Genomic DNA, 3,983 nt, shown 5'->3' on the forward strand with positions numbered 1-3,983 from the left:
CTAGAGGCGACTACGTTGACCTCTTGATGCTGACGGCGCCGACTACGCTTGTCTTCGACTTAGCTTGTGAAGACGACGTAGGCGGCGTGCTCTTCAGGGAACTCATCTTGAATGGCTCCGACTGCCGGCCGAGCCGCCGGCTGCTGGGGGGCTGGAGGCGGCGGGCCGGGAGGCGGAGGCGGCACCAGCCCTTCGCCCTTGGAGATTCGAGTGAGCCAGTGGCATTTTCGGGTCGTGTGGTTAGACGGCTACGCGCCGCAGTGGAACTTGCAGGGGGCGTCGAGAGTCTGCTCGTAAGAGAAAGCCGGCTGCCAAGCCGGCTTGCCACCCTTCTTCTTGGGAGCGGGCCGCTCTTCGGGCTGCTCATCTTCAACAGTGGCCACCTGCCGACTGGTGGAAGGCGGCATGGGGGCCTTGCGCTTGTGATCGTTCTGGTAGGGGCGCCGATTGGAGTCGCCAGCCGGCGTTTTGGGAGCCGGAGCGAGCACCTTCCCAGAGGCGTCCACTCGGAGCTCGGTCTTCATCGAGGAGTCGGCCATGGCGTACTTGTCCGCGATGATCAGCAGTTCGTTGAGGGTAGCCGGCTCGTCGCAGAGGAGTCGGTGCTTGAGGAGGGTGCCCTCTCGGCACCCGGCGGTGAAGTACTCGATGGCCTGAACCTCGTGCACCCGCTCGCAGAAGTTGCGGAGCTCGGCCCACCGCGTGAGGTAGTCGCGGGTCGACTCGTTAGGCCCTTGGACGCATAGGGAGAGCTGTTGGGGCTTGGGAGGCCGCTTGTAGGTGCTGGTGAAGTTGCGGACGAAGACTTTCGTGAAGTCCAGCCAGCTGTTGATGCTGTAGGGCTTGACGCTGTTGAGCCAGGTGCGCGCCGTGCCTTGCAGCATGAGGGGGGCGTATTTCACGGCTACGCGTCGGTTGCCGTTGGCTATGCTGACCGCAGTAGAATAGTCGATGAGCCAATCTTCCGGCTTCACAGACCCGTTGTACTTGGGCGTGTCTCTGGGGAGCGAGAACCCTTTGGGGAAGGGCTCGTCGCGGATGCGGGGGCCAAAGCATGGCGGGCCGACATCGTCTTCTTCTTCTAACGCCAGGGATCGAGCTAGGCGGTCGATCCGGTGGCGGGCGTCATTCTCGCCGACTCCTTCGCGGTGGCCTAGTCGACCACCAAGAGTCGGATGCATGACAGGCGGCGGGGAGGGACGTCTCTCCCCTCGAGGCGGGGGAGGAGGCGGATTTCCTTGGCGCTCCACCGCTCGAGGGCGGCCTTCCGCGTCGCGCTCGATGGTGATACGAGTCCGGCTGCAGCTAGCAGCCGGCTCCATGCGGGGGATGACTGTCGGCGCGGGCGCCGGCTTCGTGCCGTTCTGCAGCCGCGTCGATCAGCTGCTGGATCCGCCTTGTCATGTAGGGGAGCACGTCGGCTCCCAGCCCATTTAGCTCTTCAGCGGCCGCCTGAGCGGCTCGCAGATTCTCGAGCGGGGTGGCGTAGACGGGGCGATCTGCCCCCAACATGCTGGCGATAGCCGCGCCGCGCTTCTGGACGAAGCCGGCTCTGCTCGGCCCGCTACGCAGCGGCGTACCGAAGGCGGCGCGGTCGACTTCACGCTGGTGGGCCTCGGTGAGGCGTCTCATGGAGGCTATCTTCTGGCTTTCCGCGACGAGGGCAAGGAGGCGTGCCTCCAAGGTCTCGGCGTCGGCCGGGATGGGGACGGATAGGTCGTGCATCGCCGCTTGCAAGGCGTCGTGGGCGTTCTCGCCTGAGTCGGCGACGTGGCTGATAACCATCACTTCGGTGACAGCGCTGTTGCCACTGTCAGCTCGAGGGAGCGGGTCGTCGAAGACCACCACGTCGGAGGGGTAGGCGTCGAGCGATGCCATGTCGTAATCGACAAGCATCGGGTCGGTGGAGCCGACCGACTCCAAGTCTGCAGCAGGCTCGCTGGAGACGTGAAGCTGGTCGAGGAGGCCGACGAGGCGGCTCTCGGGGTAGTCCGTGCCCGCGTCGGACGCAGGCTCGTCGGAGATGCGAGTCTCGCCGAGCAGATCGGCGAGGCAGCTCGCCGCGCAGGCGTCGTCGACGCCTTGCAGCGCGTCGAGGCAAATGCCATCGGGCGCAGCAGGCTGGCTGCGCTCGCGGGGGAGGAAGAGGGTTCCCGTCCAGAACAGGTCTCCGGACGACGGTGCACCTGGCCCCACGGTGGGCGCCAAATGTCGGGTGGTAGGTGCGACATATGCCAACGGGTGGCTTATCATGGTGGGAGCCAGTAAGACGTCGCCAGTGCCTGGAAATGGGATGAGGCGAAGACATGCACGCCGGCGAATCTTACCCAGGTTCGGGGCTCTCCGTGGAGATAACACCCCTAGTCCTGCTCTGCGGGGTCTCCGCATGATCACTAGATCAGAACGAGTAGCTACAAATGCTCCTTGAGCTGTCGGGTTCAAGGGAGAGGAAGAGCAAGGCTAGCTCTTATTTCCCTCTTTATATGGTGTGTGTAACTCTAAGAAGCCAACCCGTTGCATGGGTGCCCCGGGGGGTTTATATAGGCCTACCCCCCGGGGGTACAATTGTAATCTGGCTGGGCGCGGGTCCCAGTCGTCAGTGTCTGTGCTCGCCGGCTTCTCCGCCGGCTGTTGGGGCCCGCCGACTGGTGGGTCCCGCCGGCTGCCGGCCTCTTGGTCGACAGGCCGGCCCCACTGCCTGGGGTCTTGTCGGCGGCTGCTTACTGTAGCCTCATCCCTGATGACGAGGGCTTTGTCGAGGTAAGCGTGGCTACAGTGTGCCGCCTCGAGGGCTCTCACTGTAGCCTTACCTCGTCTTGTTTCCTTAATGTGGCACATGCTTCGAGGGAGGGGGGTAGCCGGCTTCTGGAGGCCGGGCCGCCTTCGCGCCTCTCTCTGGCTAAAGGGGCCCGCCGCCCGTGGGCCGTACTGGCGTCTGTCGTGGATGACGTTGAGGCCAGCATGGCTACAGTGCCGAGCCGAACGGGAGATGGCCGGCCCGTACGGCGTCCTGTGGCCATGCCTGCCTCGGGCTTCGGGGGAAGTGGGCCGCACTGTGGCCACACCCCGTCTTGTCACCGTTATGTGGGTGTAGTTCTGGTGGGTGCGGTCTTGGCCGGCTTTTTGGAGTCGGCGTGCTTCATGGCCGGCTCTTGGAAGTCGGTCCTCTTGGCGCCGGCTTCCTGGAGTCGGCCATCTCGCAACTATCTTGGGGGAGGTTACCGGGGCCGGGTTGCCTTCGGAGAGTCGGCCCCTGGGGTAGTCGGCCGGGGGAAGTCGGCCCAATGCTTTGAACGCTTGAAGGCTCAAATGGCCTGATAATTTTTGAAGAACCATGGGTAGTCGGTTAGGCTACCCGTGGCCATTTAGTCCGACAGACGAGGGAAGCGAGGCGCGGAGCAGCAGGACGCTGGGCTGGTCGACAAGCTCCTGTGTGGCGGCGGCGCAGGAACCCTAGCGCGTGCGAGGGTACCGAGGAGAGGGAGGGGAGTGGTTCGTGCGTGGGGGTGGTTTTTTTGGCTGTATGAGTGGGCGGGGGCAGCAGAGACGAAAAAAACCAACGAAAAAAAAATCGTGGACCAGGGGGGAAGCGCTGGGACGTCGGAGGTGGTCGGGAGGACAAAAAAAAACCATCATTGGTGGGACGAAATTTAACCGTGGAACAGAGACTACCAACTGAGACATTATGAGTAGAGATTTTGGCAAAGGACCACACAATTGTCTCAAGCCGCTTTAGTGTGGAAGGTAATAACAGTGATGATGCCATCATCGATGACCAAAGACTTGCTAGAAATATGGACACCGACAATACTAAATAAATAAAATATTAAAATTGATTTCATGATCAATCTAATGATTCAATTTTCATATTAAGGATATTGATATATTTCTCTAGAACTTTGGTCAAACTTCAAGAGTTTGACTTTTCACAAAACTAAACATCTTATATTTTGAAACATAGGGAGAAAAAGAATTATGAAATC

Source organism: Aegilops tauschii, chromosome 6, assembly GCF_002575655.3.
Source record: "Aegilops tauschii subsp. strangulata cultivar AL8/78 chromosome 6, Aet v6.0, whole genome shotgun sequence".
NCBI lineage: Eukaryota > Viridiplantae > Streptophyta > Magnoliopsida > Poales > Poaceae > Aegilops > Aegilops tauschii.